Source organism: Parasteatoda tepidariorum, chromosome 10, assembly GCF_982258835.1.
Source record: "Parasteatoda tepidariorum strain Cologne lab strain chromosome 10, Ptep-v5.0, whole genome shotgun sequence".
NCBI lineage: Eukaryota > Metazoa > Arthropoda > Arachnida > Araneae > Theridiidae > Parasteatoda > Parasteatoda tepidariorum.
Window position 1 is genome coordinate 98,887,029 of NC_141764.1, and position 24,588 is coordinate 98,911,616.

Consider the following 24,588-nt stretch of genomic DNA (forward strand, 5'->3'; position numbering starts at 1 on the left):
TCTTAATTTTTTTTTCTCCTTGTGTTTAATATATTTTTCAACAAAAAAAAATTATAAGAGGATGTTTTCCGTTCTTTTGTCATTAAAAAGAAAAAAAAAAAACTCTTTTTGTAGCACAAACAACAAATTTTTTGACCTCAGTTTTTTTTCTCATTATGTTAAATATTATATTTTTCCGCATAAAAAATCTAAGGGATGTTTTTTTTTTCGATCATTAAAAAATAAAATACTTTTGGGTTTTTGTAACACAAAAACAGTTTCTTGATCATATATATTTTTTTTTCCTGACATATTTCAATACAAAAAATATTAAGAGGGTGTATTTTGTTTTGATTGAATTACTTTATTTATAGAACGAATCTCTTGAAATACTTTAGCTAAAAACCACAATACATTTTTCTTAAGGCAGCCTTTCGAAGATTCCGCCGTAATATGAAATGCCTTCTTGCGAATAATATGCTACTTTTATAACTGCTTTGAGTTTGCTTTTGTTACTCATGACTGCTATGTCAAGTTAAACCTATCCAAAGCCAGCTTTTATTTTGAAAAAGCCATAGTTTTGTGAAAAGGAAAAACGTTTGTGGTCTAATTTTTTGCTATTTAAAAACTTACTCCAATGCTGCATTTCCTGGGCTCATATAACAATTTGCAAAAACTGAGAATAAGACAGTGGTTTTGATAATTTTCATGTAGGAGGAAAAATATCGCCAAATTGGCGATTTTTAAAAAAGTTTAATAACTTTTAAGACAGATAATTCTTCATGACAAGATTATACATATAGTTTAAAATCATAGCATTGCTTCAAGTGCCATAAGTTCAGTGGTACTTAAAATATGACTTGTTTTTTTCCCTTGGTGACAGAGCTTCGAAAAACACAATGACCAAAAACAAAAAAACACCCTTTTGTCTTATTTATGCTGAAAGTTATAGCATTTAACATTGTGCGTAAAAATTGAGATCAAGGAACTTTGTTTTTGTGCTATAGAAAAAAAAATTTAAATATTTTTATTAAAAACCACTTTTTGTTTTTTTAATGATGCAAAACACCCTCTTGATTTTTTTTTATGTTGACAAGTATGACTTATAGTGAGTCACCATCTGTACTTACTCCATTTTGTTAAACTGAGTAAGATTTCAAAATGGTCCCCTAATCGTAATTTGGTCTAAAATATTTGAAATTTTTTTAATTGCTAGTGATAACTAAAATATTGCACAAATGTTTTAATAAATTAGATTTAAAAGAATGTTGGTCACCAGTACATATAAATTATGTGAACAGTTGTATAAAAGACTAGATGGTCAAACTCTGATAAACGTCTTAAATTTTTTTTATGTATTTCAAAATTTTTGCTAAGATTAGAAAAATATTGCGCCCAAACCTGAAATGTTGGCGAGTATGGGATATGTGTGGATTTACCAACTTTAAAAAAAAAATAAAAAATTGAATCCAGCTTTGTTTTTCTTTCCATTAATCAATTTAATTTTTCAATTAATCATTCGGACATCAGATGATTAATTGACGCTTATATTTCCCTTTCATATTTCTCCCCGATTTTGATATTTTCTTCAAAAACTAGTTCATTGTTTCTATTACTGTGTTTACAATAAGAAAAATAATTTATAATTTTTTTTTAAATATTTTAATTACCTAGTTCCGATTGAGGTTTGGCGAGAAAGAATTCATGAAATTGGCAACCTTTAGTACCAGTCTCGGGCTTACGTTTGTTGTGTGTCACCTCAGGTTTTTCCCGTTAACGCGCCAACAGTGACAGAGGGCGCCGGTCTTCTGTTTTTGTTTAAAAAGTGAAACTAATACTTCACCGTCTAGAATTGTTTCAAGAATTAGCAGGTGTTTTGATTCCTTTTTTTTTCTACCTCTCATTTCGTGATAAACTTGACACTGATTTGCGTCTACTGGCATCCATAAAACTAAATAGCCTATAAGGTTAATATAATCAGTCATTTATGTGTAAGTCTTACACGCGATGAGAAATATTAACATCAAAATACAAATGAAAAACTAGCTACGTGAGATGCTGTCCAGTTACTTTTACAGGGTGCGTAGCCAAATTATTCAACAAAAAATAAGCACCTTTTAAGCACTCAAAAAATATTTTTAAGCACTTTAAAAAATTTAAAAATTATAATTAGGCATGGTTGAAGGTTTTTGACAATCGACGGTTTTATCTTCTTTTAACCGTCATGTCAAAATAAAGAAAACCTTTTGATATTGTTTCTGACAATTGTCAAAAACCATGAAATTTTGAATCATGTAAAACGAATGGCGCTTTCATACGCTACGAACTGACTATACGCCGAAATAAATTGGGGTTGAATTAATTATGAAAACGTTGAATAGAACAATGTGAACTGTGTCTTTTTGCATGATTCGAAGCGAAAATCAACATAGTAAAGAAAAAATCTCATTTTGAAAAAGGTAAAATTAAGCACTTTTTAAAAAACACCTGAATACGCACCTTTAAGGGCTTTTAAAAAACGAAAATAAGCACTCTTTAAAAACGCTACGCACCCTGCTTTTAAGAGGGAATATGCCACGTGATATGGATGGGGGGGGGGAGCAACTCTTAATAAAAATGTGAAATATATTTATAGAACATTAATAAATTAAAATGTATAATTTAGAAATTTATTCATTGCGAATTATATGAGACTACTTTTTTTAAAAAATCTTATTTCAAAATATCAGGCATTGTTCAAATATTACGTATGCATGGTTTTGGCAATTTTAGACTCCCCCCCCCCCCTCTTGTCAGCAAAAATAAACCAATCTCACTCCCCCTGTGATGCATGTTTACACAAGAAAGTTGCAGTATCCTCTCTTTGTTTTTTGCTATAACATTTACTGTCAGGGCCTGACTTAGCCTAATCGGGCCCCCCTCTGCTTCATTACTTCAGTAATAAAGAACCAAACTTTATGGAGGTATTTAAATTTTTAAACTCATTATAGATAACAAGATTGACCAGAACCTAAAATAGCTATAAAGTCCTCCCCCCCCCCTCCAATGGTCAGACTAAATATCGTTCTGTCCATTTTATTGATTTTCTGACAATACTATGTCCATCATGACGGATGCAGTTTTCTGATACTTAACTTAGTCATTTAGCCGCGAAAAATTCATATCTTTGCTGACATAAGGGCGGAATTCAGCCTAAATTTTCGGAATTACGATGGCTCTATCAAAGTTAATCAAAAGTCTGTATTTTTATAAACATATCGCATTTTGCGATATGCAAAAAATACAGGCTTTTGATTGACCCAATTTGTCCATGGTAATTGCGAAAATTTAGCTGAATTCCGCCTTAGAAAGTCATATATTTTGAAATATAGATTGTGTTCATACGATAGATTAATGAAGAAGCTAACATAAAACTGACGAATTTTACACTACATTGATTTTTTTTTTTTTAAAAAAAAAGTTCATTAGAGAAGGATACGTAAAATAAACTTTCTACTCGATTTGGGGGCGGGCCCCCTCTGATGTGGGGCAACTGCCCCTGCCTTAGTCAGGCTCTATTTATTGTAGTAATATAATTAGAGTTTTGAATTCAAGTAAAAGAAGTAACTTTGTCCAAAACAAAATTTATGTTTTCATTCATTTCATAAAATTTGGAGTCTAATATTCATTTTTGTTTCTTCTCCTGTGGTTCTTGACCTCCGAAACTACTATTTCGCAACTCTTTCTTTACCCCCGAATTTAATTCGAAATTTTTCTAAAGGTAGGTTTAGAATAAGCCAATCACGAACTCCATTATATGCTTATGTAATTTTGAAGGGCTCTTAAGTAAATTTCAGTTGTTTTGAGGAGATTATATTATAAACGGCCAAATGAAGAATAATAAACCTTGTTCATTTTTTTCTTAGTAGCAACTTGTTTGAATTTTTTCTTCTACATCTCTCTGTTTCCCTCCTTTCATTGTGTTTCGATACTGAGGAAGGTTCGTGATTATGGAAGCAAAACTAGAGTTCTTCTGTTTTTGTGGCTTCATTCGCGTTGCCTAGCTTCATTTTTATTATTATAAATCTCTTTTAAATTATGCATAATTTAACAACCATTGATAATAGATTGGCTCGTTATTGAAAACCTGTTGCAATGCTACTTGTTTTATTAAGTAAACAGTATATCAAAGTAAAGAAGAAATATTTTTTTAACAAAACACTGAATTTATCTGAGTGGAGAAAAAAAAAATTTCTTTTTCTTTTTAAAGTTAATATAAATGAACTAGGAGGCTACGCCCCCTGCTCGCCAACCCCCGGAACTGCTTTAGCAGTTCATTTCGGATTGCTTCGCAATCCAATGCTCGCGCATTGGATACGTTCTTAACGTCTACCTTTGTATACTTTTTTGAATACTGAAGTTCCGAAAACTTTTCACTGTAGAAAATTCTAAACCTGTACATTTCAATATTATCTGGGCATTTGGCGACACAACACTTACAGAATTGAAGGATTTGTTACGTCAAGCACTCAGGTATCATAATTTTGATCTAGTTGCGCTTCTATGTCATTTTGATTTATGTTGCTAAGTTAACTTTCAAAAAATTCTATAGCTGGCAACAGCATTTTTATTTCTTTTAGAATTGGGTATAATATGAAAAAAACACAACTACTTCCACTCCGAAAATTTTACTAGGAATAATATTTACCTTTTAGTTTAATTAATAAGCTGAGTTTTAAATATGTTTACTAAATTCATAAACTTAGATAAAACAACAAAATAAATTATTTCAAAAGGAACTAGACTAATACATTTCCAACCTGACGAGTAGCGACTCATAACAACACATTTCGTTTAATGTTAGAAATCAGGTTCACAGTAAATGCTGTTTACTAGTTAAATTTAGTAGGAATAGAGCCCCTGAATTAGACTATAGTATACCCAATTCGTTATTTTTTTAGCGAAATGTTTTTTAACCTAACAGAATTCTTTGCCGACTGTTCTCTGTATATATGAAGAAAATAAAGTAAATATTTAAGTGTTGTGAAAAGAATCTTATTTAGTTGTACAAAGTACTTCTTTAAAAATTAAAACTGTTGCCACCGGCGGAAAAGAAATACAGCCACGTAAGAGAATTAAATATATTAGATTATAAGTCTTACCATAGTAAAACTTTTAGCACACATTAAAGTGGTAAATTTAGAAAGGAAAAAAATACTCAATTTACTGTTCAAAATTTATTTTCAGGTTGTCAATTCTCACTGTTTTCCAACTTCATAATGAAAGATAACATTATCTGAATAATGTTTTTCATGAATGTATGACTGAACGACTTTATTGTAAATATACTAATATTAAGTAAATAAAATACAAAAAAAAAAAAAAAATTACAATAATTCTCCTCTCAAAAAGCCACTTTGTTAAGTGTTACAAAAAAATAAATAAATAAATATTATATTTCATTATAGTATGTTTACAGCTTTAATTTTTTGTTATTTGTAGACATTAACATGTCACGCCAGTGGATATAAGGTAGAATTAACAGTTCCACTGGCCACAAGGTGACTAAATATAACAAATGGCGATTCGAAAATTGTCATCGCCACTTTTTGACCAAAAATTTTCCCCTTGTGCTTTCGATTATTATTTTTTTCAATAAATATGGAATTATTCGGAATATTTTTTGATATTAAAAAATTACTTTATTTCACGTTTTTCTTTTTTAATAAAGTTTTTCTTTGTTTTAGAAATGGACATAGTAATGTTTACCATGTTTTGAGAAAGGCTTAAAAAGTTCTTCAAACTTTCTCAAGTTCTTCATTGGATACCCGCAAGTGACTTGGTATGGGTATCTCGATCCTGATGGGTTGTTGAAACGCGACATTTGTTTACATTAGCAACTGTTCTTTCCATTCGAGTACTTTCATTATATATTTACACTGAGAGTTAACACAAAGACAGATACAAAGCCATGTGGAACATAAACTAACTAATTATGCAAAGTTGCCAGGTACACAAAACAAAAATATATCATGTTTACAAAAAAAAAAATCCAAAAAGAAATAATAAATCTTAAGTAAACTAGACCTGAAAACATTTAATACATGTTTTTGCTGACATAGACAGTTGATTGTGTTTTAATGTAAATATTTTTGTAAAAACTAACCGAAATTGAATTTTATAAAAAGTTTTAATGCTTGGTTAATTTGGTACAGCTGGGTCACAGGCCCCATCATACCTTGACTGTATTCAATTTCTTTATGATAGGCGTTGCCATGCAACCACAATTTTGTCGACAAATAAGTACTGTGTACAGCAGTGAGATATAACACAATAAAGACAAAAAGGATAAAAGAAAAATCAGATTCATTAACAAAGAAAATTAAGAAAAATAATAAGTTTTATTTACTGGGATAAGCTGCAAGTACATAAAACTCGTAAAATAATTTAAAAATATGTGCATAAAAAAAACATGAAAAAATATAAAGAGTCTTTAAAAGAGAAGAAACAATTATTAAAATAAAGTATATTTAAAAAATTTTTTAAAAAGCTGGAGAACAAAATAAGGAAAATATATAATCTTGTCTAAGTCTTCAAATTCTTGATTACCCTTTTAGTGTTTTTTCCAGGAGTATTTATAATGTTATGTTTCCCAAATGGGAAACTTCTACTTTTAACTTTTTTAGAGTATAATCTAATAGCCGGAGGATGCTCTTCTTAGAGATTGTCGAATAAGCAGCTTCAGAAATTTTTCCTTAATTTCTAAAAAAAAACATTAGGTCCAACTTTTCTAGCTTGCAATTTTAATGCTTCACCTTTCTTAAAAGGAACAGGCATTGATGTTAATTTAACTAAACAAGAAGGCCATCTAAATAGAAAAGAGCTAATGTAAAATTCTTTTAAATAATCAAAAGCTACTTTTTCAGAAAACGAGAAAAAAGGAAGAGAAGATATTATAATCAGAGGAGGAAAGAGCCTCACACCAAAATCAAAACAAAACCAGTCATTCGGCACCCCTGCTCAAAGGGTCTTGTTCTTCGTAGTCATATTAACTGGAAACCATGCAAGCCTAGACGAGTTCTCATAAAAGCCAAACATTATTCATACGTTATTAAATTTTATTTGTGTCTTAAACTAATGTTTTAAATACACTATAAGAAATTAGAATGCATTATGACATTGGGATTATGATCCTAGGCTTTAAAACCAGTTTTTGGCATTTAATATGACAAAAAGAAGCTCATGACTATAACAATCAAACGCTAATTTTTACGATACAATAATTTGCGAAAAGTCAGTTATTGAATTCAAAATACTTTTCCATGTTTATACTTTTAATAGGTTGAAAGGATTAATGGGACAAGGATTAAAACATCACCTAAAAAAGCATATATTTTATTCAAAGTAGATATAAATTTCAGAATAAGAAAAATGATGAGAAATTAAAATAACTTCACAAGATGCACTTTTGTCTTCATTAACACACAACACCTATGCATGAAGAAAAAAAAACAGAATTAAAATGAAATAAATAGTCAAACAAATATCAAGAATTTTAAAAGTTAATGAAATAAAACAATATACTCATTGCCTAAAAGTAATAGTTAGGTTTTTTACCACATTGAGGCACTGAATTCATTCAGTCGGAAGATGTCGTCATTTACCACTAAATTAAAAATTCTATAGATATTCTTCTGTGATATAAATATGTGTATAAATAAATTGTATAATAGATAAATAAGTGTGTAAATAAGTTTAATTTCGGGGATTGTTTAGATATTTGCCATTAAAGTTTGTTTTAAAAACACAAGGATTTTTTATTTTATTTAGACTATATATACTACTATAGCAGATTTGTATTGGAGCTTTGCATGTTCTTACAAAATGGCACGCATGACATCGCATCATTAAAATGGTTAAATCAAAGGTATTATTTATAACAATTTTCATGAAAGTTTTTGCTGTAATTATTGGCAGATCAACAAAATTTCTTTGGCATACATAAATCTAATATTAAAATAAAAAATTTAAAATACATACTCCCAAATTTTTTTTTATCACCCATAGAAAGTTGAGTCTATGACATTTTTTTATTATTACTAATATCAGATTCACTTTGTCTATATCAATAAAATAGTAATAACAGATAAATTAATTTTCAAATATTATTAAAACATATATAATTTAATTAAAATAGGTACCCGAATGTCCGGCTCGTAGTTATACGGCTGAGTAAATATGAGAAAAATTGGAACTGGCAGTTCGTAAAACTCGTTGTTGGAGGCGGAAGAGAAAAAAATATGGAGTAAAGGGCAAAAGGACAAAAACAGTCATCTCTTGATGAATTCTCCTCAAAGTACTTTTTGACACTTTTTATTGTCAAAACATTTCACGTTCTAAAAAGTTTCGCAAAGAAATCATTTGTTAAAAATACTTTTACCATTCTAAATTTATAAAAGTACGCTAAGAATTATAGTGAATTAAAAAAAAAAAAAAAAAAAGAGCAGTCATCACAAAATGTCATGTGATATCTATTTCTTAAAGTGTTTTGGCAACACCAAGTATGCAAACACCCAATTTGTGAATTGAAGATTAGTTTATCCATCATCATCAATAAAGATATGTTTTAACATACTTATTATTTAATAATTGTTTAAAATATAGTGTTCAAGTCTGTAATTGTCACAACAAATAATATTACACAAAACATTGCTGCTTGTTATAAAAGACATAATCATTTAGATTAATTTCTTATTAAAATATTTCAAAATAATTAAAGCACGAATATTATACTCTATTACTTTTCTAAAAATTATCGATTATTTTTAAAATAATAAAATAATTCAGCATTTTGATAAATTTTGTTTTTAGGTTCAAATCCTTTCTATAATCTTTAAAGCAGTTTTTCAATAATTTTGAAATGAAAAATCATCAAGTATGTGGCAACTATTTTTGTGCAAAAGTAATTTTGAAGGCACTTGAAGCTCTTCATTCAGAAGATTATAAAATTCTTGATTTAAACCAATTCCTTTTAATCGAATGAAAGAAAGTCTGACACTTAAATTTCTCATTTTAAAAATCTCCCAACATAAAATTGTTCAGTAAGTTAATCCTTGGGGGGGGGGGGGAATTCAAAGTTTTCCTTGGTTATCTCGAGTAATATTGCCCTCTGGGCGTGCTTTTGCCCCGAATATGCAATGAAGGCTTTTAGGGGAATCTATATGGGAATTTAAGGTGTGTTAGGGATTTCTAAAAAGTTTTTGACAAATTATAGATAAAATTAGTATTAGACACTAAAATTCATAAATCTTTTGGTTTTGGCATTGAAGAATAATTAATAATTCTAACTTAGCACATTTGATATTAAAACAGTTAGGTTATTAAAATAGTTTATCGTTCGAAAAAAATACTTTTTTACAATGACATGAAAATACTGTAGCACCCATTTTACAATATTAACATTAAACCAAACTGTGTTCTTCGTATGAATTTGAAAATTTTGTACCCCAGTGCCTTCCCTATATTTTGTATTTACATATTCTTTAACTTAAACTTGATTTAAAAAAAGCATAAAAATTAATCTTTTGAAGTGTTTACATTTTTGTTCATTTTCCCTTCACTTTCGACTCTTTTTATAGAAGAACTTTAGTGCATTAAGTTAGTTTATTTGTATAATTGGTATATTTTCTTCTTTGTTTTATAAATCAAAGGCACATTATTGAAATATAACTACTTTTGAATTTCTAATTGTTTATTTATAAAACATTACTAACTGATAAAATTTTTCTGTATTCACTCAATATTAGCTGTACTAAAAAACAAAGGCAATGTGTTACAAGTTGATCTGATTACATTTTAAAATGAAATTACTTGTGCCATATAAGAAAATTTTTATTTAATTATTTCATTCAAACCATAATGTGATTTGTTAATTTTATTTTCATGCAAACACTTTTAAATTTTACATATGAAAAATTTTCAACAAAATTTGTGTAATAAAAGTTTCCGATATAACAGTAGTCGTTAGGTGTATTTTCAATAACAAGGCATTATAACAGATGTATAACAACAAAATAAATTCTAAAAATGGCACAAATAAAATAATTATTATTTTATAGGGGACGCTAAAAATATTTTGATGAGTAAAGTGGACAGTGATTAGGAGGGGAAAAAAAGGTCACGCACCAATGACAGAGTACAGCGGTTCTAAAATGATGTTCTGCTGAACCTTCAAGAGTTCTAAGAGTTAGCATTTTTTCTTAACGTGAAAAGTGTTCTGAAATATGTAGTTATATTAATGTCTAATTATAATAATCCCTTATCTACATAATACATATTTTGGTTATTTTAAGAAATTATACAATCAAAATGTCAGTTAAAAAATGAAAATACATTTATAAAAAGTGGTATTATTTGTAATTGAAGTAAAATTAAAAAGAAATATGTTTTTCTGAAAATCATTCTTAATGTTTAAAATAGGTTTTTTTTTCTCATTTCACAAAAACAATAAATCATGTTATTTGTTTCAGCTTATACATATATCCAGGAACAAATTCAGAAATGGCCTAGATGCTGCTTAGACCTGAGAATTCAATTGTTGAACATAAAATAAAAAACAGTAATTAATAAAAAGATGAAAAAAAATTTCATTCTTTACGGCTAGTTTTTTCAAAATAATTTGTAAATCTTTTTTTGGTTAAAGTGTTCACACTTGGGAATGAACGTTATTTATCGAGCTCTGCTAAAAGAAGGTCGATCGTTTAATGTTCATTAACCAAAATAAATTAGGAGCAACTGATTTAGAACAACAATTCTAAAAAATAATGTACACAGAAATGCAATACATGAGTCAAAAAAACACGAGATTACCATTGGTAAGCAAAAGACACCAATAAAATTGAAAAAGGGGGAAAAATTAAAAAGTTATGTGCCAGTATTGTTACAAAATCATCATCATTCTTACATATTATCTGATTCTATTATACAGTATGGTACACCCATACATAAATCAAACTTTTAAATCTATTCCCACCATTTAAAAGAATTTCAACCAAGAGACAAACCGCATCCTTAATCATTTACAAAAAATATATATATTTTTACAAATACTGTTATGCAAATTTAAAAAAACAACCCGAGTGCTTTGTGATAGATTTCGAGAAAAGTGGATTGGCAACGATTTACCTTTATCTTGCAGTCAACACTATAATAAAATTCAAGATATTTGATTTTTTTTTTGGTGCCAGAATATATAAATCTCAATATTGAATTTTTTGTGTCACTTAAATAGATTTTCTGATTACACAGCAAAAGGTTTCAAAAAGACAATTGAAAATTACAAGTAAATTTTTAATAAAAGCTTTTTGTTAAACTAAAATTGCTATAGTAAGTAAATTTTCATTAAGTATACATAAAAGCTCTTTGTTAACCTAAAATTACTGCATTAAATAACTTTTCTTAAGTTCAATTTAAAATTTTAATAAAACATTTTGAATCTTGATATTGTTGCAATAAAGTAAATTTTTAAAAAAATTCCAGCAAAAGCTTTTCATTAACCTCAAATTGCTGTGTCAACAGAAATGACCAAAGTTGTAAAACATACAATTTTATCCGTAAGATATAAATAAAAAATTCATTGAAAAAGCAAAGTAAATCAAATTTAAATATTTACAGGTTGAAAACAAAAGTTCTTTCTTTTTTGTAATCTCAAAGATTTTTAAGTTAATTTTAAATTCCCTGAATTTTCAGCTTTTCCTTAAGAAGTATGAATGAATTTATGAATTTATTTTAAATGAATGTTTAGTTCGTAATTAATTAATCATAATATTCATACAAAAATTACTATTCATAAAATATATAGTATCAAATTTTAAGAAATTATAAACAGTCACAAATTACCTATGTTTGTAAAGATGAATTCAAATAAGTTAAAATATTGTGGAATACTTAAAATTTCATTTATATATTCTCCATTCTTGTGGCTAATCTTACATTAATTCTGTTTCCAGCTAGAGTATTTCTAATCTTCCAACTGTTCTATCTGGCATCTGAAAAAATATAAAAATTTCACTTATTGTAAGGCAATTAATCAAGCTACAATTATTCTAATGAAACTAAATAAAAAATTCAATAAAACTAAATCGAATATTTAAAAACGTGCCAGGAGCTTAACTAGTTCTGAACTATTTTGAGGCATTTTTCGCTATCAAAGTCCCCTCTAAGGAAAGCAGATCTGAAAGTAACAAAACCTGTTACATTACCAACATAAAATGAGGGAGGTTGAAAAAGGGTCCGAGAAACAGCTTCAAGTTTGGTCAGGCATTTAAACTGTATTTTGCTTTTTTAGTCCCATATTCCTCAATAGTGAATTGATAAGTGTTTAATTTTTAAGAAACCCCTAATGTTGTGTATATTTTTTTGACTTCCCAATTGGCTAATACTCTAATATTATAGTATACTGAAAGCAATTATTTTCGAACACCATGTGCAGGCTATAAAAAAAAGTAATGGTTGTTATATTGCATATATCTTTGATGTAACAAAAAAAAAAAACTTGCCCAAGAATTTTGAATAGAGCAGTTCAAACTTATTTTGCTCATTAATTGACATTAAAATATGTAAAACATTGCAAAATTACTTACATTCATTTTTAAATACAAAATCTAATTTTGAAATTCAATTCTAATTTTAATGATAATAATAAATAATAATATAATAAAAATTATCAAGTACAAAATATAAAAGATTTAATTTTTCTAAGATTTAGAAGTTAGAAAATATTTAAATCTTTTTTTTTTAAATGTAAAAATCAAATTAGTGCAATAACACTTTAATTATTTCGTTTTCAATGACAGTAATTGAAATTTTAAAATTTAGGACCCATTTGGAAGTTATTAACTTATAATTGTAAATTTTCTTACCCACAGTGTATAAAATTTTAAAATTAAGAGATTAATTAAGAATATGGTACCTTTAAAGCATTGTTATTTAAAAATATGTTTTTTATATACAATTCTTGATATTTTACTAATTTTTGTTTTAATTTTCACAACTTCTGCCTCATTAAGGGACGAGAAGATAACAATTTAGAATTTTAAAATTTTGCATACTTCTTAATAATGATAGTTATCAACTTTTCCACAGAGCTGCTGAAAGATTTTTTGTTTTTTGAATAAATTGACAATGACAACTAAATAAAATAGTATGTTTACGAAAATTTTAAAAAGTAATTACATACAATTTAAAGATAGTTTAAATATTGCTTACAAGGGAAAATGATATTTCTCTACTTGTTTGTAATGGCTCTATATCACAAACAAGTTGTTTGTTTATTTGACGTATCAAAATTAAAAATTTAACTTTAGACCAAAAACATAAATTTTAAAAAATATAGTTGTAAATGTAAATGAAATCGAAAATTTTTCTTTTATAACAAATAAAGCATTTCCTAATTTATAATAATAAATAAAAATATATTTTTATAAATTTTCAGTTTTAAAAATGATTATTAATAATATACTAATTACGTACACACATCTTTTATAAATGACAATTATTTAATGTTAAAAAAAAATAAATTCATAATTATAAGTGAGGCTTTTCCTTTAGAAATAAATAATGATTGTTTATTTAGTTTTTATAAATAAAAAACATTTAAAACACTTGTTTTTTATAAAGACGAAAACATAAAAACTTTGTTTGCATTATAAACAAAAGGGCATATAACGAGATATGTGACATATACGTGAAAACATCTCTTATATAAATTAAATATTCAATTAAAAATAATAGGTCAAACACATCGTTATTTAATAGAATTTGATGTATATGATATTAATATATGAATATGAAATTAATATTTATATAAAATTATTAATAAAATAAGAAAATATAACAATTAATAAGAACAGAAAATAACATGTTTTAACATTAAAAATGTTTTAGTTATTAAAACATGCTTTAATTATTAAAAAATAGTTTTGAAGTAGACGTTTGGCTTATCTATAACACAGTGTAATTCAAAATGAATATAGCAATTACAAACAGCTATAACTATTTAATGAAAAATAATTTATCGATAAGATAACAAAGAATGCAGATGAAACTTCAAAATTTCTTTAAGTAAGAAATTAACAGACGCAACTCCCTTATGTTTGATCAAAAGCGTAAAATATTTCAGAGCACAGAATAAAAAATTATCAAATAAAAGAAGGTTTAGAATTGAAAAAGGGACGAAAGGGGAACATAATTCTAATTCAGCTTGTAGACAGCTAAAACATTAAAATATTTCAATTCAGACATACATATATAACATCATTGCCGAGAGGAAGGATTAAAACAGGTTTTAGGCCGGGAAGGAGGGTACAAAATTTATTTATTAATTATAAGACAGAGCAGTCATGAAAGTGTGTACGAAAAGTTGTGTTTCTTCATTATATGTTAGGGAAAATCTTGCAAAGTAAAATCCGTAAAATGTTTCAATTTAGGGAAAGAAGGAAATCTTAGTAATTGTAATTGGTTTATCAAATAGGTCGAATGATTCCCATAGAGTGCAAAGGGAAAAATATCCTGCTTTTAATTAATGCATAGTTGAGCCAAAAATACATTTAAGGACAGGATGCGAATTTAAAAGTGTGAGAAAGTATTTCGATTAGAATAATAAAAGAAAAGGATTTAACATAAAAGTTTAATTGATGCTTTTTATGTTACATATATATATATATATGGGTCATTCTCACAAAAACAGTCATTTTCATGTCCCCAGTATATTTTATGTTTGTTTTACAGCTTACGAAAAAAAAAAATTCAGGGAAAGTGTCCTTCGGCATGCAAGCTAACAAAAGAATAAAAATAAAATTATCAATTTTTATTTTTTATTTATTTTAGGTAATTAAAATATACCAACCCAGAAGCAGAAAGTGCCTAAAATTGCGACGTACGTCGCAGAACAAACGAAGTCCTGCAGAACAATTTCTATCTTGATAACTATCCCTCCTCCTCCCACCTGCCCCCCCTCCCGTAGTCTTGCAGAACTATCCCCTATCTCATACATTCTTCTGTAGACCATAATGACCTTGAAGGCTTAAAAGCTCAATTCCCCCCACTTTCCCCTCTAGTGATGAATAGATAAGGATATGACACTTTCCCATTGGCTCTTGTTATATGGGAATGTCCTAACTGGTCATCTGCTCAATGTATCACACACAACTTGTTAACACCAGCTACTACAATCTTCAATAAAATGTCTGCACGTGAGCGTGATAGAGTTGCTTGCTTTGAATGCGACGCGCATATTATTTTGAAAAATTTAAAAATTCATTTCCAGAGACAACACCCTGGGAAAACTGTAAAATACAATTCGGTTAGCGAAAAAAATTTATTTACTCTTATTCAGTTGTCAAACAAAAGAAAATTGAACAATGAAAGCGGAGATATTTCTACAAAAAAAGCACATGTGAATGACTCTGCATTGTCGGAAGCTTGTACGAGCAATGAAATATCCGTAATTAATTCGGCTGGTGTTGAAAGTGAAAAAAGGGAAGAAATCAATCTTGCAACACAGCAAAAAGAAGTCACATCATCTAGAAGCAATTCAACCATTGCCATGGATAAAGATATAATAAGTCAACTTATGAATTCCATAAATGGTAAGTAAACATTTTATCTTTAGTTTTTAAATATTTAGAAGAAGTTTTCAACACTTTCATCAATGATTACAAAGCCCTTGTTGCTGCCTGTGAAACAAGTGGAAATGATAGCCTCAGAGACAAATTGTTGTGTAAAAGAAACTTATTCCGTATTCTTTTATTTTCAGATGTAATTTCATTATTAGCATGTACATCAAAACTGGTTCAGACTTCTGATCTTTTACCATGGGAATATGCAGACCACATCACTAACCTGAAATCTTCATTGCAGATTGTAAAAGAGCATTTTATCCTCATTGCAAATGCAGAAAGCAAGAAAGAATTCCAAGATATGGTGAAGTCATTGCCTTCTTCATTGTTTAAAAATACAAAGAGTGCATCAGAAATGTTTGGCCAAAAAAGTATGTTTCAAGGAGTTCCTCTGCCAGATTTGCCTGTTAGCTCCAAAAAATTACGCTCCGTCTCAAATAATTCTGAGCTTTCTATATTTTCCTCAGATGCAATGCAAATCATAATCTACATTGATTCCTTGTTGGAGCAGCATAAAATATATTTTGGAAAAGAGGAAAATGTGGATATTGTCATTAAACAAATGAAAATTCTCTTTAGCTTTGACCACTTGCTGTTTCCCAAGAATGATGTTGCTTTTGAACAGGAACATTTCAGCACATTTATAAGTAATGTCCCTCTCCCATATCTTTGCCATTCTGAGGAGGATATTAATGAATTAGCTTTTGGCTATACTATTTTTCTAAAATGGGTACATAAATTTTCAGCTGACAGCAGAAAAAATCAATTACAATTTTCATCAAGTGAGCTTCTAAAGCAAGCAGTAAAAGAATTGAAATCAGAAATTCCCAATTTTATAAAGTTTATCATTTTAATATTTTCAATTCCTATTTCAGAAGCGATCTGTGAATCGTGGGGATCCATGATTGACAGAATTGTTTCAAAAAGACCAAATGCTTATGATGGAGATGAAGAAGTTGTTGGTACAACAGATCAGCGAATGTTTGTCTTCACAAATGGTGCACCACCTGGACACTTGTCACTGCGAAAGATTTTCAAGGCAGCCCTAATCTTAATGTTTGGACCCTCTTATCATAAGCATTTTATCAATAACTCATCATTGTCATTATCAAAATTTTGTACATCAAAAGTAATTGAAAAAGTCACAAATCAAGAATGTTTGCCTTGGTTCAAAAAATAATGTAACTGTTTTAAATCCTTTATTTAAATAAATGATGATCCTGTGTTTAAATAAATGAAAATTAAGTACTTTAAAACGTGAATTTTTTTGCAATACTTGCAGAACATTTACATAAATTAATAAGTCCTGTTGCAGAACGTTTGAAAATATTCTGCTTCTGGGTATACCAATATGTCATTCCCTCACTTGTCCTCACTGCTGATTTAAAAAAAGAAAAAAATTGTTTCTGAAATAATTTTTTTTTTTACAAATTCGTGTTTTTTATTTCAGAATACTGAAATATAGAATTCAGAAAATCAATTTTATATTTAATTTCTGATAAAAATATTAACACAGCACTATTTTAAACTTTGTCCCCAGTGTTTCGCATCATTCCCTCACAACAATGTTCTTATCACCTGCAATCTTCTTAGAATAAAAATATTTTAATAAAAGCTTCAGAAGTTAACAACTGGCATCATAGAACAAAATTGCAGTATGTTTCCATCTTCAACTTAAAGAAGCTTTGCTGTGGAATAAATTTGAATGAATCAAACCAGGTAAAATTTTTTACATTTGTCACTCACTCATGTCATTTTTTAGAGTAAAATAAAATACAACTTCATCGAGAAAGTGGATAATTATATGTTGCTTTCTTGTATGAATATAATTGTATGTGATTGACTTCAGAAATTAATTAGGCCTAATTGTTATTTTTAAATTTCATTGAATTCGTCATTCCCTCACTAGTGTATAAAGTGAGGGAATGACGCTGAAGTGAGGGAATGATTTAAGATGAGTATATTATCAAATTTTTTTTTGTTCAATCGTGCCAGCCAATTTTATTTCCCAAACCTGTAAAAACTAAAAACTATTAAATATATAAGACTAAATTATAATAAATATTAGATATACTTAGTATGTTATCATTTTCAAACTTTAGGTTGATGTAACTTAGATAAAAACATGTATTAAAATAAAATATCATTCCCTCACTATTAGTGTCATTCCCTCACTTTTTAAACAGTGAAAATAATTAATTTGAAAAATAAATTAAAAAATTAATAAATTAATTTATTAAATTAATTAATTTATTTATTAAATTAATTAATTAATTATTATAAATTAATTAATTTTAAATTAATTATTTAAAAATTAATTAATTTAAATATTAAGTATTATTAAGTAATATTAAGTATAGGATATATACTTTCTTTATAATGCCATTACATATTTCTATTAATATAAAAAGTTTCAGAGCTTTTTATTCACTTTACTTTTTTGAGATTTTATGAACTGAAAAATGACAGTTTTCGTGAGAATGACCCATATATATACACAGTAGAGTCTTAATAGTTTGAGTTTCCCTTAGATCAGAGCTAATGAAAAAAAATCACTCTTTCTCCCAAATAATGGCCAGCATGCACACAAGTAGAACGATTACTACGCCTGAATGCTGAAAAATGAAATTACAGTTAGCGATCTCGTCATTGATGCAGACTATTCCAGGTTCCAGATTTCACATGATAAAAAAAATTTCAGATTGTGAAAACACAGACAAGACAGTGGTAAACCAATGGCTAAATAGTGATAAACAATTAGAATTTACAGATGGTGACAGTGTAGAAATGATAGAAACTCTGGCAATAAGAGAGGACAGTAAAAAGGAGAATCTGGCAAATTCCACGGAATGAATGAGTTATGGCGAGGATCTCACTGCTCTAGAATTTGCAATGCGATTAGTATGTAGCAACAGCTCGAGGCAACTCCAGGCGGCATTGTGCTACTTCGACGATGAAGGGAAGCAATAACATTATCACCATTTATTTAAATGTTTAATAAGTTTTATATTTGCGATAATTTTACTCTCAGAAAATTCGAGGAAGCTACAGTCCCGTCCACCTTAACTTATCAACACTCTACTGTACATATAAAACAAAGTAAAATTTGTTCTGCAATGTCCTGAAACTCGACATTTAATTTTTGAAGTAACAATCTAAATTTAAAATGAAATTTAATTTATTAGATAAACAAAAAGTTAAAAATATAAATAGCAGTCTTATTTTTCTGAGATTAACAAGTTGGAAGAAAAGTTAAAAATCTTATCAAAAGTAAAAACTAATTAAAAAGCAATATGTAAAAATAAAATCTTTATTTATTTAAATTTTTCAATGACAACAATTATTTAAAATAATAAAAAAAGAAATCTTAAACCATTTTTCCTAGGAAATAGCTTTTTAATAAACAACTTTTCTTAATTAGAACTAAAATATAATGGACATTTTAAAACTTCTCATCAAAAGAATAATGCAAGAAAGCATATCTGGATTCATACAGGTTTACAGCCTAACTTTATTTAGTACATGTGCAAATTTTACTCTATGATATTTAGCAAAACATTTTTCAAACCTTAGTTTCATTTTTGTACTTTGGTCTCCAAAAGCCAACGAGCTTGGCTTTGGTTAATTTTCCTGATGAATCATCTAATTCTTCTTCATCCTCATAAAGATACCACCCATAATTTCAGTATGCATCCAATCTCCAATCTGACAGAATATTAGGTAGTTGTGTTCCAAGTCTTTGAGCCATCTAACTTAGTTATTTCTTTAGTTTTGTTACCAAATTCCTGAATTTCAGGTAAACAAAGACATTGCTCAAACTATCATGAATCTCAATGAAATAGCCACAAACCTAGTCTTCCTTGCAGTCACATTTTCAACTTCTTTTGGAACTGTAAAAAAAATACTAAATAAATAAATAAAATTTAATACCAAAAACTTTAAATAAGAAACATGATTTAATAAGCATTTTATTAAAATGTAAGACTGAAAATTTTTTTTAGTGAGTCAAGAACAGAATTATATCAAACTAGTGGGCTGTGCCCCCTGCTCGCTAACGCTCGCCAACCCCCAAAAATTGCTACACAATCTTATATGGTTTGCTTCGCAAACCAAGCTCGCTTCGCTCGCTACTAACTTAGGTACATTGCAAATGCACAAAAATTTAAGAATTCAAAACAATCATTCAAATCCATATCACAACTTTTTTTAAAAAAAAAATTACATCTTTTTAGTAAATACTTAATATTTTATATTATTATTTTAATAAAGTCATTAAAATAAATTTGAATTCAAATAAATGTCATGTAATTCGCTAAACCTATTAGAAATGTGCTATAGTATAAAATCTTAAGATAAAATTTCTAAAACTAATATCTCTTTAAAAAGGTTAAAATTTTGGCTATAATTAAGCCTATTAAAAATTGAAATAAGTGAATTGCAATGGAAAAACATTGAATTTCGGAAGAAATCTCATTTGGTGAGAATGCTCTCTCTTGTAAAAAAATACAAAATAAACTGACCTCAAATAAAACTCCAAGGACTTCGAATCAAATAATTAATGAAACTACTATCACGTTTAATATAAAAGAAAGATTTATTATCTAAACAATAAAATTACAGCATCGCAGTTCCAAAAAACAAATCTCACACTCTCTCAAAAAAACAATTTACATTCTAATTAGTCACCATAGCAACCACAAAACTCTTCTCGTTAACATCTATAAACTGATATATAATAAATTATTTAACAAAAAATACGATGCGCATAAGCACATAATATTTTACACTCTGGTTATTTCAGTTTCCGTTTTTATAAGCGCTATATGTTGAGCCATCGCATCGATTTAGCATGTGACATTTTTAGCTGATTTTCTAGCGTTGCCATTCGGGGAGTTGTAATGAGGCTATTTTTTATCGCCGTGTAAGAGAAATATATATATAGATGTTCTACAACAAGGGAGAACACTCCTATGTAGTGTAGTTAGGGAGAACACTCCTATGGAAACGAAACAAACTCAGTTTTTGAGTCCCTTAGGTGCAACTTGGTGTCAGATTTAAATGGCTATTTTTTTTTTTTGGAATCCCTTTAATTTTTCAATGTACAAACTTAAAACAACTGCACTTGGTATTTTTTTACTAAATTTTAATTTGCAACTTTAAATAATAATTATAACATAACTTCATAAACTTCCATTCGATTCAGTATAAATTTTAACAGTATATGTTACTAATGTAGTTTCGTTTACAATTCAATATTTTATTGAATAACAAACGTTTTTGTTACATTTTTCATTCAACATCTCGGCAAATTTGTAAAAAATAAGGAAAAAAAAAAAGATGTGCAAAAAAATACAATAGTAAGACATCTTTCTCCATTTTAAATTAACTAAAATAAATTAATAAATATATGTTATTCAATTTATCCAAAAATTTTGGGGGCTACAATTAGCAATTGAAACTCGGAGTATTGAAAAGCATCTTTTAAATATTTTACCCAGAATAGATGTTCCTTTTTGCTCCCCGCTAGCAACACACAACTAACAATACTTGATCACTACAGATGATCCGCACCGCAGACATTGTCGAAAATTGTCAATTGAAAAATTATTAAATTAAACAATATCAAATTAACAATTACTTCCACAAAATATGGCTAGTTTAAATATTTATAAATTTTTAAATGGTGAATAAATTTATTTTTCAAACTAAAAAACAAATCAAGTGCTTTTATTAGTTTAATTTCTTTCAAATTTATGAATAAATGCCCACAAAATATACAACAAAAATTATTAATAGCATACACAACTTTCATTACTATTTGAACATAAAATGCCTTTGGAGTAATTTTGATATGTGACACATGTTGCAATTTTGAGCATTTTTTTTATTTTTCATATTAGTGATAGAAGATGGCTTGAAACATGGTGTAAGTAAGATATATGTTGCAGAAATTAGTGAACCATTTTCAACTGCAATAAAAATTATAAGTATCTATAAGATTATCACTAAACAACATGGAACATAGAATAAAAATTATAAATATCTATAAGATTATCATGAAACAATACAATATAGAATAAAAATATCGATAAGATTAAAATTAAACAACAATGAATACAGTAGGTAAGGATGAACAGTGTAATTTAGCAATCAAAGCTATTGCAACAGTGAAAGAGTAATGGAAATTTTTTTTCATTGTTATGCTTAAAATGTTCTCATTAAAGAAAAGAATAATGAGTCCTGTTCTCACTTAACTACTTATACAAAAATTGCATTACAACTTTATGGAAGCGACTGTAGTAAAAATAATACATTTTTAGAAAGCAGTAATAAGCATTTATTAATTTACAAAATAGAGAATTTTTAGATCTTCAAATAAAATAGTTACAACAGGAGAGGACATGCAAACAGCTTAATACTAAAGAATTTTTTTTTCAGGTTTTTTCCTAATTTCATTAGAAAACAAAATTTATTTTAAAATAATATGAGAATAATAACAATAAAACTATTAACTCCTAGGTACATAAAAAGAGATTTCTAAGAGAACTTCTAAGACTTGTAATCACTATTCTGAAAAATTACTAGCTGCATAGCTAAAGAAAAACATTACAATTTGCCAGTGCTTATAATGCAAACTTTTACATTATCCTTTCATCATAACAAAGGGCTTAGCTCTTAGATACTTTTAATTTAAACATTTTTTTTGTTCCTTAAATTATGGGAAATTATTGGCGATTATGGGGAATTACTGCCACAAATCAGGATACGGAAATCTCCCCCACACTTTTAGATAGTTTACATAAATTTTAATATTGTTTCTGTAACTCATATTTTGTTTCATAATTATTTCGTTATCTAAAATTCAAATAGATGCAAGTGAGTTTATCAGTGAAAATGCATACAGACTAGTGACAACTTGACAGAATTATCATAATTTCTGAATCTCAGCCAAAATAATACAAAAATCTTATGAAGATATTTTAATATTTATATTTGACGCATAAATATCAGATAAAAAGTAGATTTCGAAAAGTTCGCGGAGTTTGCCAACTGCTGCCATTATTAATTTACTATAAAATAGTTCTGAAAAACTTATACAGACTAGTTACGTATGACGTCATGCAAAAGCTAGGGGCCATTTTTGCTGCATGCTGAAATTTCGTAGAGGTCAATTAGGGGATGCAAGTGAAAGCCTAGTCGGCACAATATATTTGCCAGAACCAGCTAAAAATTCGCTAATTAAGTTCATATTCGTTTCTATGAATTTTTCGCATGTAGTGAGAATGGTCAGTTCCAGACTGATTTCATTTCCTCCGATTTGAGTACGGGATAGCACATGAATGTAATTCGCACACGTGTTAGCAAATGAAACGCACATCAGGGGACCATTCTCACTGTATACCATTAAAATATGCGAATGGTCTACATAACCTGGTTTGTAGAGCGTTGGGCCCTTGTCCAAGATTAGAGTTTTATCTCCGTCGGCCGAAAACATCCCTTGCAGTAAAAGGTAACTGGTGCACGTTAACTCTGTTGGGTCACAAAGCACGTTGGGTCCCACAACAAAAACGAAATCAATACCCATGGGGGTACTGAATTTGAGATTGATCATTCTCTGAGGTCAAATTTTGATCTGCGGATGAATGGATGTATGAATGAGTAAACGCTCTTAGCCAGGCTGTGACGAGTGTTTGGCGGAAGTCATATTCTTGATCATAGATGGCACCACTGAAAAAGAAGAAGCGCACCCTCTGCCTCAAATTCGCTGTCCCGCAGTGGACTGATTGTTAAGTCACGGTTCCCATCAGATCATCGAAGTCAGGCATCACTGCTTGCGGTCAGTGTGCGGGTGGGTGACCACTTGGATTAGTCTGCGTAGGGACCGAGGATGTGCGGTATTGGTCCTCGTTAAACTGTGCTACCGTAAAGTGCTCGACTTTGCGTGCTGGTCGTCGGGCTACCGAAGAGGGGGTGCCATCCCTCTGCAGTGGATCAAAATTGTGATGGCATGTCTTCGGATCATTCTCAGGGATGTTTCCCATACCGTCCCCAATAGACCCTTAAGAAGCTCTAGTGCGACGTAAATGAACAGCAACAACAACAACTTAAATTCGCTTGATTTCACCAAGCTTACCGGTTAGTATTGGACCGTAGCATTAGTAAACAACAGCAGCAGAATATGTGATCACACTTATTATACGACTTTGCGCATTGTGAACATTTCGTCTCCCTGCATACTATTCACATATACGATCACATGCGCTCATTATAACTACATTCACATGCACGTCTAAATTGAGTACAGTGTGAATGCTCACTAAAATAATGTTTCTAACAAGAGCATGAGCTATTTCAGCCCACACAGAAACAAACAGCTCTGAGGGCTCACAGGGGTTGCGAGAGTTTAAATTTTTCAAACCAGTAATGATTTTTGAAATCTTTCACTATATAATACCCACGGATACTCGCTGATAGTTTATAAGCAAAATGGCATGTTAAAGTTGAATTATGTTTCACCACATAAATTGAAATGTTAATTAGCGTGAAGTTAATTATATAGAGGGCCGTATTGCACATTGAATTTATTGAAATATAATTCTTTCTCAGCTACGACGTCTTTTACTTAATTTTGATTTATTATTTATGTATTTTCCTGTAGACTTGATATATGTTTGTTTTCAGCGTCTCTTTCAACTTCGATGCATAATTAGTTTGCTTATATTCTTCATGGCTTCATGCCCGTATGTTAAGTAAGAAATATATTGTGAAAGAATTGGAATCTTTGTAAAAGAATTTTTTTGTAAGAATATGGACTGTATCATTTAAGAGAATTGATGCTTGACGGGCTTGGCTTACTCGAAATAGAAGGGAAGAAACAGTTGCTAACGTAAGCAAATGCCACGTTTCAACAACCAATCAGGATCGAGATACCCACAATACGTCACTTACAGGT

General features: G+C 28.8%; 1 long non-coding RNA gene across 2 annotated transcripts; it reads right to left on the reverse strand.

Moving 5' to 3' along the window:
• Nucleotides 1-7,337: 7,337 nt before the first annotated feature.
• On the reverse strand, nt 7,338-22,700 carry LOC107449686 (uncharacterized). 2 transcript variants are annotated; one of them, XR_011637476.2, is made up of 5 exons: nt 22,538-22,700; nt 19,204-19,525; nt 11,857-12,005; nt 10,144-10,234; nt 7,338-7,449 (listed from the first exon to the last, which is right to left on the reverse strand). It is a non-coding gene; the product is annotated as an uncharacterized LOC107449686 (long non-coding RNA). The 2 variants fall into 2 exon arrangements; XR_011637475.2 differs by lacking the exon at nt 10,144-10,234 and having other exon boundaries at nt 22,538-22,697.
• Between the last annotated feature and the right edge of the window lie 1,888 nt (nt 22,701-24,588).